The sequence below is a fragment of the Siphateles boraxobius genome, unplaced genomic scaffold, assembly GCF_051911475.1.
Source record: "Siphateles boraxobius isolate OS27281-9 unplaced genomic scaffold, OSU_SipBor_1 22, whole genome shotgun sequence".
In the NCBI taxonomy this organism is placed as follows: Eukaryota; Metazoa; Chordata; class Actinopteri; order Cypriniformes; family Leuciscidae; genus Siphateles; species Siphateles boraxobius.
Window position 1 is genome coordinate 11,689,863 of NW_027508833.1, and position 12,862 is coordinate 11,702,724.

Genomic DNA, 12,862 nt, shown 5'->3' on the forward strand with positions numbered 1-12,862 from the left:
TGTAATCTGATCAAATTTGGTGTGCTGATCTCATCTGATTCTGGCTCATCTCGCCCAGGTCCGTTTTGGACCTGTTTATCTCATTTTTAAAATCACTTCTGTTCTGGCTGTAGGATAAAATAAAATAAACTATAGGATAAAACCAAAAACTATCACTAAGGCTAGCCTAGGCTACTACAGCAATATAGACCTAAGCTTAAATCTGCATTGCCTTGTATTTTAACCTAACAATATTATAAATAGGCCTAACAGAAAATTTTCAATACAACACATCAATTTACTGTACAATTACAAGTAATCACTAATTAACATTTACATTTATGGAAAGTTATAGGTTATCGGCTAATCTACATGCCTTTTGTGATCAAAACCTAATTTAGTGCTTTATAGGCCTAGGTTGGTGCAAACATAAAATATTTTATCTATTAGGCTACAACTTCAATGAAATGCTGCACTATGCACAGCTAAAATATCAGAAAATGAATAACTGGTGAAGTTCAATAAAAAAATGGTTTAATGTTTATCATTTCTCCTATTACTCAGTTTGTGTGGGTGGAGGCGGGACACTCTCCTAGTTGTCCGATCTGCCGCCAAGTTGAACCACCTGATTGCATGCTTGGTGACATCCGCATCCGTGGCTGACCGTGTCACCGAGTTTTTTCTCACAGCACCTGTAATCAAACAGACAGATATGTTTATGGTATGTAGCATCCAAAGCCAAGTATGCTTACACAATACAATATATGAGATAGCTGGGTATTAAGGAGATTACATTTAAAAATAAACATGACGTACAAAGTTATAAACAGGGTTGTGGTGGTTAAAATTATATGTGGGTAAACTGAATTCGTGATCAGGGTAAGGTGTGTCGCGTCTTTCACTATCAAATGTTTAAATAAGACACCCAAAATGTTCAAACAATATCAGTGGTATTAAATGGTCCCTTGATCAGAGCACATATTGTATGTGGTTTTGTAATGTTTTGAGTTTGTTAGGGTCCTATAACATTCTATTTGGGGGTATACTCCTAACATTACATAAACAGGTGGATAAACAATTTCTGACATTTGAGCGGTGGGTAAACTGCATTTACTTGCGTTTAGTCTCCACTACAGCCCTGGTTAACATTACATCAAGTCATTTAGCTGATGCTTTTATCCAAAGCAACTTAACATTCAAGCTATATGTTGCAGCAGAGACCTTAGTGTTAGGTTAACCATTCCAAAATCAACACTAAATTAAAATACAACTCGCATGGTAATTTACAACCCACACAAAACTGCATTCCATCAGTGTGTATTATTATTATTATTATTATTATTATTATTATTATTATGGAGATCCAAGACAAATGTACACAAGCAAAACTATCGCAACCGCCAGGCAGCCAATACGTTTGCGTGCATTTACTTTGATAACATGATGGGCCTGTTGCCCACACCTGGGGTGTGTTTCTCTTGACATGACAATTTACTGATTTCAATCCCTAAACTTCGACCGTATTTGCGTTTTTACGCACAAGTGCAGGTACGCCACTGTTTTGCATTTTGCATCATGTAGCTTTTTTTTTAGATTTTGCCGGAAGTTGGCATCTCCACTTTCTAGAAGTGCACCTATGGTCAACACCGTTTACAGTGCCAGCAACAAACTGAAGGAATCAAAAGGAGGGAGTCTCACAGCAATTTTGAATATTTACTACATGTCAGAAAGGTAGGCTTTTTATTATTATCATTATTGCATTGCCTGATAGTTAACAGGAATATTTTTAGTAGCCTATATTCCCTACTAAATAAGTGACCGTGTCAGGTTTTTACTGATGCGCTAACTATTGCATTGTGTTAAACATAACATCAGACATAAGCCTACCTGATTGAAAATTTGCGTACATGCAAAGTTGCCATCATCTGCTCAGGGAGTCATGGTCATACTATGTTTGATTTTGAGTTATTAATAACGTTCAGTTGTAAGTCATTTATAAGTCAGTTAATTAATGATGAACTAATCATTTACAAAACTTTCACAAATGATTAACAAGTGATATACTAACATTTTAAGTATGTTTTGTAAATTCCGTTACAAGTCATTTACAAATGGTTAGTAAATGATTAGGTTTACAAACTAATTATTTACAAAACATGAATGCATTCATTATTCATTATTAATAAGTGATATGTTAATTATTGTATGTATGTTTTGTAGATTCAGTTTTAAGTCATTTACAATTGACTAGTTATTGATTAACTAATCATTTACTAAAACATGAAAATGCGTTTCATCAATTTTGAATAAATAATGTTTTTTGTAAGTATGCAGCAATTAGAGGGTGCAGAAAGTGTTGTAACTGCCTTTCATACACATACAGATCATTTGTAACAGGTAAGTAACAGTTTTCAATTATTTAGTTTTTCAATTATTATAAAGTGTTGCCAAAAAAGGACATCAAACGTCAAAAAAGTCTATGGTCTAGTAGCCAGTCTAAAAACAAAAGGCTACACGGTCACAATGGTAAGATGGTTGCTGCAATTTTTAATGCTGCCCTAACATTTACAAACTATTGACTATTTAATATTACTTTGAATTATATACTTACTGAAAAGCAAGGTCTTTGTTGCCATCCTACTGAAGGGCTTTTTGCTATTAACTCCCTTCCAGTTGATCTGATGTGACACCTCATCTGTGAAGAGCCAGCTCAGGATGTTCCAGGTCACCCTCTTCACATCCTGGCCTCCAATAGTGGCCAAAGAAGAAATCTAAAAGGCAAATACATCTTTTTTTAAATAGACTGCAAGGTAAACATTTCTAAGCTCAAGTTGAATTTAAAGGTGCATTTAAAATGTTTATGTTCCTTTTGAAACCATCCAGAAATGTAGAAAAAGATAGAAAACCTATGTTTCTACTTTTTTCTGTAAAGAAATAAATCCTCTTCTCTTGGATTTTTTTTTCTTTCTCTAAATTGTTTTATTTAAGTTCGGGAGGAGCATGTTCAGATGATTAACACGAGTGGAGAGCACTCAGCAATCAACAATAATATAGATTCACCTCAAGCCATTGACAGTTTAGCAGCATCCCTCCACACACAGGGTGTGCTTTCTGCCTCTCTGTCTCCGTTAACTTTTTTCTGGAGCACGTCTCTAAACTTAAACAAAGCTCAGCGAATACTATTCACCCAAGCATGAGCAATATATCTTTATAATCATTTAAGTTTGTACTTTTAAAATATCTAATTCAAAACTAAAATAAATATTCTCCGTTTATGTAATCTATAAAAAAAGAGAGAGGTGTCAGCCGATCTCATTATCGTTCTCTCAGCTCATTATTCTGCTAATGTGACAGGCCCACGGAGAGCGCTCGGTATTCAAACGCAAATGATCTGAAGCAACACATGCAAACGTGTCAACGCCCTCTCATAAACGCGATAACACAACAAATGTAATCATCAGATTAATGTACCGTTTCGTCTTGCGAGGCTGTGTGAGGAATAATCCTGGGACATTTACCTCAGAACATGTGCTGGTTTATTTTCATTTCGAGGAGCAACGGATCCATCTGAGAAGTTTTTTTTTTATTATTGTTCTAATCGCGATATCATAGTGTATGTAGGCTAAACCGCAAAAAGACTGTTTAAATATGAATCGCGTCTGTGTGTGAATGAACTGAACAGTTTTTACCAAACCCTATTGCTATACTGAGATGAGTGAAAATCGACTGAAATATGTTGAAATAACGTTAAAATGTCTTTGTATTAATAAACGTATTAAACTGCAAATTAATATTTATATGCCCTAATATATCATAAAAACAACAAACTATATTCCTATGTTACAGACGAAATATGAAAGACAACATTTCGTTGACTAGTTTTGGATAGATTATTAAAGGGTTATTTCGCCCATTTAAGACATGAAGTTGTATGGAATTCTTAACAGCACTATAGTGCATACACACTATAGTACACACTCTGTAGTCACCTCCCTGGTCAGAGTTCTGGCCGCTGGAAGTTTTTCAAGAAAGTACTCCCGGTTAGTTTCCGGGGCCTCAAAAGTGTGCATTTTTACGTGAAAAAATTATTTGCGTTTCAAAGCTTGATTAATTTAACACACAAAAAACACGCCGGTCAAAATTCATACCTTTGTTTTAATCTGCACTATTTTCTTTCCATTTCTATAAATCCGCGCTGCTGTCAACGTCAACAGTGCGCACGTTCCGATCAGCTGTTCCATAGTGTTTACACAATCGATTACGAAACGACGTAAAAAGTAGAAAATTAACGATGGTGCGAACTTGTAAATTTCCAGGCTGTGACCACAAGAATGTGCCGGGATCACCGTTCAGATTCCATCTTTTTCCTGTTTCGGATATAGCTACGAGACACAGGAGCCAATAATAGAGTACGTACTTTACTTTGAATAATATTCCCCAATGAAAAGTACGCCTTCTTGAAAGAAAAACAATTAAATCAATAATAGGAAAATAAAAAACAAACAAATCTCCAATGTAAAATAAATTTACAGTCACCTGTTACAGTCACAGTGTATTATTTAATACACTAGATAACACCAGATTCACTGTTTAAAAGATAAACCTCTTCTCTCAAAGAAGACACTTTGAAAGCTAATCCCAGTTCAGTTCAATCAGTCACTGATATCAGATTTCGTTCAGTCACTTATCTCAAATCCAACGATGTGGATTCAATTCACAGTTCCATTCAAAAAGAGGAAAACATCTTTCCCGAGGAAATGAATGAAAACAACCCGATTTCAGTGTCTGGTGTCCTCTTGATAATCTCTTCTAGCGTTCGATTGGGTAGCTCGCCATCAACGGAACTTTCCGATGAATTAAAAAAACCTGACCTATTAAAAAGCCAGAGATCGCAACAATATATATATATATATATATATATATATATATATATATATTTATCTGTGTTCAATATCTCTCAGGTAAGAAGTAATTTCCTTATATTACAATAAACATTCACAAAATAAAATGTTTTCAATAATTTTACATGAACCTCTCTCTCTTTTTCAGGCTCACGTGTATCACGTCAAAGCCACGTGAACTACAGCTCCGTGACAGACTAATTAACTCAATGATTTAACTTATACATTAAGAAATCACATACAAATAACACATACATCTTACAGTTTAAATAAACGTGTGTATTCACAATTGTCTTGTGCTTATTTCAAAATAAACAGCGATTGAAGAATAACTCACCATATCCAGTATTTCCACACGGTAATACTTCAAGACTAACATCCACACGAACATAAAATTAACTGGATTCTTTCAACCTAACTGTCTCTTCATGAAATCCAAAACATTTCAAACAAAATCAACAGTTTACACTAATATTTCCTCCTTTTAGAAAATGCGTGCTCTAGCTTATTGCTCTCCTCTCGGTTGCTTTGTTAGATCCCAATACTTCCTAATGACTCCGCAGGGCGGAGTCTCTCAGTCCTCTCCCATTGGTCAACTCTATTGTAAATCCTATTTGAATTATTCCTTTTCCACATTTATTTATTTATTCCTCCTACATTATATTTCAGTTTAAAATCATATAGCTATAAGTTATAATTGATTTAAACTATATACAATTCTTATTATGAACCCTGAAATTAAGTCAGGGTTACATCCTCCCCTCCTAACTGTGTATGTCCTCGGAACACAAGTTAAGGTAATATAACCCTCACACAATCTGTGTTTGAGATATTTCAGTCAACTCCCTAAGATTTGCAATATCACTCAAGTCGGTGACAAAAGCAGTATTCAATCCTTGGAACAAAGATTGGGCTATTTGGATCAAGGGATTTCCCAGACTTGGATAGGTAAGTATCCTAGGTTTTGTCCTTTCCCTAGTAGAACGTCTGCACACAGTTTCCTCAACAGTGTTTCCTTCATTCAAAGGGCTGTTATCCTTACGGCTCTCTCCTCCAACGTTGTCTCCTCCATTAACATTTTCTGTTTCAAGCGTATGGTTTGACTCAACGGATGCTGCAACATCAGTTGAGTTTTCAGTGGAATCTTCTACAAGTGAGTGTTCTAACATTTCAGGTGATTGAATTTCTTCTGTGTTACCCACAGGTAAAGAACTTCCTGGAGTTACAACAGGTAAGACATCCCTTTGTCTAGGAAAGTCACGTTAAGTTATGAACTTTATTCCCTCAACTGGATAATTGCGAGATGTAAAATCAGAGATTTCATCGTCCATTTCTGAATTAACAGTCAGCTCATCTTGTTCTTGCACACCAAGACTCGACCTAGTCCTAGGCTTCGAGACAGGCTGCCGTGCAATAGGATCCACAGTTTCAGGAACAGGCAAAATTCTGCAAGGAAGTAGTAAGTCTCTATGCAGAGTACGAACTGGACCATCCTTCATCTCCGGACGAATTTAATAGACAGGTAAATTGTCCGCTCGCTTCATCACTACATAGACTTCAGACTCCCACCTATCAGCAAGTTTATGTTTCCCACAATCCTAAGTTTATGTTTCCCACAATCCTAACATTTCTCACCAACACACGGTCTCCCACCTCTAAGGTAGACTCAGTCACACGCTTGTCAAAGCGAACTTTGTTCCTTTCCGCAAGCTTTAGCGCATTGCGTGCAGCAACCTAATAGCTCTCTTTTAAGTGTGATTTCAAGTGTCGCACATACTGGGAATGTGATGTCTGTGAGATTCCTTCTCTAGGCAACCCAGATCCCAAATCAAGTGGCAACCGTGGTGGTCGCCCAAACATTAATTCATACGGAGAAAATCCGTACTATCATGTTTAGTACAGTTATACGCATGAACTAAGGGCTTGAAAAATTCCTTCCAACGACACGTCTTTCTCCTCCAGGGTTCCCAGCATACCCAAGAGTGTGCGATTGAATCGCTCCACTGGATTTCCTCTAGGGTGATAAGGTGTAGTGCGAATTTTCTGAATTCCAGCTTTTGCACAAAGCTCTTTGATCGTATGTGACTCGAAGTCTGGTCCTTGATCACTGTGCAAGCATTCCGGGAAACCGTAATGCACGATAAACTGATCCCATAAGCTTTTTGCAACAGTCCTGGCTTTTTGGTTGGGTGTTGGTATAGCAACAGCATATTTAGTAAAAAAATCTGTAACAAGGATATCCCGAGTGTTGCTTTTATCAGGCTCGAGGGAAAGAAAATCCATACAGACAAGTTCAAGTGGTCGTGATGCTCGAATATTCACCAAAGGTGCGGCTCTCTGGGGTAAGGCTTTCCTCCGCACACAACGATTACAGGTCTTTATTCTGTGTTCTACCTCAGAACCCATTCTCGGCCAATAAAACCGCGCTCGGACCCAATCCAGGGTCCTTTCTATGCCCATATGACCCATCTGATCATGTAATTGGTTTACAGCATAGGATCTGAGTTCCTCGGGCAACACCAACTGGTACGTGATAGAATCTCCATCCTGTCGTCTTCTGTACATAACTCCCTCTTTCATCTCTAGACGATCCCACTCTCGCAGGTAAAAAGGAAAATCTGGAATTTCCTTCCTAACAACAGGAGGAGGTTTTTCATCAGATTCCAGATACATTAGCACTTCCTTAATTACTGGATCAGATCTCTGCTTTTTGGCTAGCTCTTCTTTTGTCAAGTGCGGTATAGCTGATGACCCATTTAGAACATCCTCTTGCACATAACAGTCTGGTACCGCATCGAGATGAATAGCAAGAGACATGACCAAGGAGTAAGCAGGATTGTTGTTCTGCTGTACAAGGTGTTTTTCACAAATGGCCTTAATCACATCAGAATCAGTGATACAGGGGGCGTTGGCATCAGCCGTGTGATACTGAACAAACTTTTCAATCCTTTCAATTTCCTTTGTTGACAGGTAAAGGTAGTCATGGAATTTGTCCGTTACCACCCACTTGAGGGCTAAGAATTCAAGTTTGTGCGCTGGGTAACGAGATTCACTCCTGGATAGCCCCCTGCTGGCAAAAGCAATGACTCGTTGCTGCCCGCCCTGCTCCTGATACAGCGCAGCCCCCAATCCTGAGGTGCTAGCATCTGTATGAAGAATATAAGGATGCTTAGGATTAGCGAAACCCAAGACAGGAGCAGTAGAGAGCTTGATGATCAAGGTTTCAAACGCTGTTTGACAAGAAGGGGTCCAACGACCACCAAATGGCTCTTTCGGGTTGTGATATTGATCTTCTTTACCAAGCTTTTTGACACCTTTTCTCAATGGAGGATATCCAGAGGTCAGTTCATTCAAGGGCTTTACAATCTGGGAATAGTCCTTTATAAATCTACGGTAGTAACCAGAAAACCCTAAAAATGACCTTAACTCTTTAAGGGTTTTAGGACGTGGCCAGGTCTTTATGGCCTCTATCTTCTCCGGATCAGTTTCTACTCCACGCTCGGACACAATGTGACCCAAGTACTTCACAGAAGTTTGGAAAAACCGACACTTCTCAGGTGACAGCTTCAATCCGTATTCCCTCAAATGAGTAAGCACTTGTAGTAAACGCCTTTCGTGTTCCTCCAGGGTCTTGGAAAATACAATCAAGTTGTCTAGAAACACGAGTACTTCCTTCAAGTTGATATCTCCCATACACTTCTCCATTAACCGTTGGAAGGTACTCGGTGCGTTGGTCACTCCTTGAGGCATCCTGTTGAATTCCCAAAATCCTAGGGGACACACAAAAGCAGTTTTGGGTTTATCGGCTTCCTCTACCTCAATTTGATAGTATCCCGACTTTAAGTCAAGCACGGTGAACCATTTTGAACCATTCAGAGCTGCAAATGTCTCCAAGTTCGGCAAGGCATATGCGTCCTTTATCGTTTGCAGATTCAATTTTCTGTAATCAATACAAAGTCGGACGTCACATTCTTCTTCCTGACCACCACTATGGGTGAAGAAAAAGAAGACTCTGATTCATGAATAATACCGCTCGACATAAGCTCTTGAAGATGTTTCCGCACAGCTTCAAAATCTTGCGGGTGAATGGGTCGTGCTCTTTGCTTAAATGGGGTCTCGTTATTCAGCTTGATACGGTGCTTTACTTTCTGAGTCAATCCAAAGTCTAGTTCATGGTGGGCAAGGACCTCAGGCATTTCGTTAAGCTGCTTAGTAATTCGATCTTTCCACTCTTGTGACAATGGTGAATTACCAAAGTCACCTTTGACTCTTTACTCATCTCAGGTTCAATGTTCTGCGAGTCAGACTTGGTTGGTGCTCTGTTAGATGAAAGCACAGACTCCATCGCATGAATTTCAGCGATGACGCACCGCTGCGGGATAATCACATCATGATCAGCCTCATTAGTGAGGATCACAGGAAGACATCCTGACTTCTCAGGAGGAAGGGTAAGTAAAGCACACTTTACTACAACTCCCCCTGGTAAGGAGGATACAGTCGGGTGCTCCACCACAACCCATCTGTCAACTGGAGTATCCAATACATGAACAGCACCCCCCAGGACAACAGTTTGACCAGCGGTCAAGACTTCAGGTGTCCGACTCTTCAGTCTGACATGACCAAGAATACCAGTTTCACAGCGTTTGTGCCGCAGTTCAAGAGTGTATAGGACAGCCCAAGAACCATAGGAAAGGGAAGGATCTTAGTTTCAGATGTTCTTAATACAGAATATGCAGGGTGTTTGTTCCGATTAGAACCAAAGGTTGGGTATGTGATTTAATGTCCGGCACCACCAAAGCAACGGTGGGAACCTCAGTTCTGATGCTGACAAATTCTGCTGGAAAGGTTATGTTCAGGTGCACATACCCAAGGAACGGCACAGAAAGACCATTTGCTCCTACCTCTAGTAGGTCGGAGAGAGGATGAATGGGATGATCCGAAAGATACTGTACATGAAAGGAAAAAGGAACAGTGGTTACTTGCGAACCAGTATCAATCAAGCAACGACATTCTTGCCCTGAAATATCAACTAGCACGATGCACTTAGCACCAACTAAACCTTTGGGGAGTTTAGCTTTCAAGTTTGGATTCTTAGGGCATTGGCTGCAAGTAGAAGCTTTAATCTTGGTGGGTCTAGTAATAATTTCAGTTCCGATTCGCCCCTCAATAGGAACTGGTTCTAGTTTAAAGCTTCTTTCAGGACAGCATTGTGGGACTCCCATTTGGACTGTCTCTCTTTCAGCAATTTGCGTTTCTCTGCCACAAGCTTTGGATTTGGTTCGGAGTTGCAAGAGATTGCTATGTGGCCGTCTTCTCCACACTTGAAGCAATACCATGGCCTGGGCTTTTTAACTTGATTCCTCATTTCAATCGGGGTAGCTTCAAAATTTGATTTATGGGGTTTCTTTTCCACTACAGAGGTTTTCTGAGCTTTGACTGGCAGAGTATTTTTCTTGACAGCTCCAGCATTAGTAGTCAGTCTTGCCAGCTGACTCTGAAGACTAGCTATTTGCCTCCTTAGCTCTTTAGTCTCAGATGCGACTGACAGCACATCAGGACTTCCTGATTGATCGGTCTCATCAACCACCCATGTTCTTTGAGTGTGAACTTGAACACGCTGCTTCGCTCCAGCCAAATGTTGCCTCATGCGCTTTGCTTTGGTCGCATATTTGTCTTTTTCAAATTTGCAGCATCAGTAACAACTGTGCAAAAGGAGGAGGATTCTCACGTTTTTGTTCCAGAACCAGGTCTGCTATTAGGTTGTTATCCCAGCAGCCCCGACAGAACTGTTTCAACAGATGCCGGTCTGCTTCACTGGGCAAGACACCTCCCCTCTTAACAGCTATATTCAACACAGCTTGAAGTCTAGACAAATAAGCTGAAGGTTTTTCACCTGCATTTTGTAAAGTATTCATGAAGTTAGCCGAAAGCTCGTCACCGTCCTCTACAGTGCCAAAAGCTGAATCAAGTAATTGAAGATAATCAGATAGAGAGGCTTCAGGGCCCAAATGCTTCACAATGTCAGCAACCGGGGGTAGAAGGCTGTCTAAAATCTTCCGTGACCCATGAAGGTTATATATGGCAGGGTCTTGCAGGATGAAATCAACACTTGTGCGCCACGTGTCATATTCTACCTCATTCACAGGCCTGGGAATCCTCCCAGAGAAAGCTCTGAGCCTTGTGCTTGTGAGCGCTTGAGAATTTGCTTCCTCAGTCCGCACCACATGCTCAACAACTAATCTTTGTACATCAGGTGGGTTCAGTACAGAAGGTGTAGTAAGAATTGAGTTACTCACACAAGTAGCAGCAGATGTTGCTTGCTGGCCTCCTGCTGAAAGTGGGTCACCCAATGCTGACGTGGTTTTCTCCTGTTGGTCCTGATTAACATTAGTTTCAGGATGTTTGTCAGCAGTGCCTGTCTCAGTACACAAGGGAAAAACTTCAGAGCTCATCTCAGTTAGCATTTCACTTAGCATGGTCTCAAAGTTAACTCCGCTAAGCGTTGCCATTTCTCTCAACCCTTTTAGATAAGACCTAGTGGCATCCCCCCCTAACTGTTTGGTATACACACTGGATAGAGACCTCACTACTTAGCTGATTTCGGGCTTATCAATCAACTTGTGGGTGAAAGGTAATTCAGGCTCTAAAGTTTGCATAGCGTTCCCACTGCTAAACTCAACATTCAAATTTTGGTGAAATTCAGATTCAGGATTTTCAACCTTAATTATTTTAGCAATAGACCCATATTTCTGCAAGACTTAAAGTAACTCCTCATCATCTTCAGTTGCAGTTACTCCACTAACTATCACTGCATTAGGGACCTTGATACCTTCAGTTACAATTACTTCCATTTTGTCAACGGCCTTTTTGAATGACTCACACTGTAGAGTAGTAGAACACCAACTCCTGGCTGTGCTCGCCAAAGTTTATGTAGCGGCTGACATAAATTATATATACGGACCAATTGCACATCAGAAAATCACAGGAACGGCTACTGGAGGTAGTGTATATTCACTGAAGAACACAGGAGCCAATAATAGAGTACGTACTTTACTTTGAATAATATTCCCCAATGAAAAGTAGGCCTTCTTGAAAGAAAAAACAATTAAATCAACAATAGGAAAATAAAAAACAAACAAATCACATTTCTCCAATGTAAAATAAATTTACAGTCACCTGTTACCGTCACGGTGTATTATTTAATACACTAGATAACACCAGATTCACTGTTTAAAAGATAAACCTCTTCTCTCAAAGAAGACACTTTGAAAGCTAATCACAGTTCAGTTCAATCAGTCACTGATATCAGATTTCGTTCAGTCACTTATCTCAAATCCAACGATGCATCTGTCAATTCACAGTTCCATTCAAAAAGAGGAAAAAAACATCCTTCCCGAGGAAATGAATGAAAACAACCTGATTTCAGTCTCTGGTGTCCTCTTGATAACTTCCTTTCAAGCTCGCCATCAACGGAACTTTCCGATGAACTTTCCGATGAATATATATATATATATATATATATATATATATATATCTGTGTTCAATATCTCTCAGGTAAGTAATTTCCTTATATTACAATAAACATTCACAAAATAAAATGTTTTCAATAATTTTACAGGAACCTCTCTCTCTTTTTCAGGCTCATCACGTCAAAGCCACGTGAACTACAGCTCCGTGTGAGAGTAAACTCAACGATTTAACTTATACATTAAGAAATCACATTCAAATAACACATACATCTTACAGTTTAAATAAACATGTGTATTCACAATTGTCTTGTGCTTATTTCAAAATAAACAGCGATTGAAGAATAACTCACCACATCCAGTATTTCCACACGGTAATACTTCAAGACTAACATCCACACGAACATAAAATTAACTGGATTCTTTCAACCTAACTGTCTCTTCATGAAATCCAAAAAGTTTTTTAAAAAATCAACAGTTTACACTAATATTTCCTCCTTTTAGAAAATACGTGCT

At 39.1% G+C, this 12,862-nt stretch overlaps 1 long non-coding RNA gene across 1 annotated transcript; it reads right to left on the reverse strand.

Moving 5' to 3' along the window:
- Positions 1-496: 496 nt before the first annotated feature.
- On the reverse strand, positions 497-2,763 carry LOC143746343 (uncharacterized). The gene is made up of 2 exons (XR_013206503.1): positions 2,591-2,763; positions 497-671 (listed from the first exon to the last, which is right to left on the reverse strand). It is a non-coding gene; the product is annotated as an uncharacterized LOC143746343 (long non-coding RNA).
- Between the last annotated feature and the right edge of the window lie 10,099 nt (positions 2,764-12,862).